This window comes from Cupressus sempervirens, chromosome 9, assembly GCF_028749045.1.
Source record: "Cupressus sempervirens isolate cs-2001-9-10 chromosome 9, ASM2874904v1, whole genome shotgun sequence".
NCBI lineage: Eukaryota > Viridiplantae > Streptophyta > Pinopsida > Cupressales > Cupressaceae > Cupressus > Cupressus sempervirens.
In genome coordinates, this window is record NC_143126.1 from 423047881 (window position 1) to 423048153 (window position 273).

Genomic DNA, 273 nt, shown 5'->3' on the forward strand with positions numbered 1-273 from the left:
TGATCAAATTAATGATTTCATTGCACAAATGGGAGATAGATTTGATGATCAAATGTATATCTATTTTGAGGATTTCAAAAATGCAATGAAGAACAGAATGAGAATACCAGTCTCACTAGTAGAAAAGCATATAAATGACATATGTTTTCTTGTTGATATTGATTACACGTACAACAAGCAGTTCTTCCTAGAACAAGATGGCTAAGACCATTAGGATATGAGCTTGATGTTGACCAAGCTTCTGTAGCCATCACAGATTTACTTGTAGAAGAA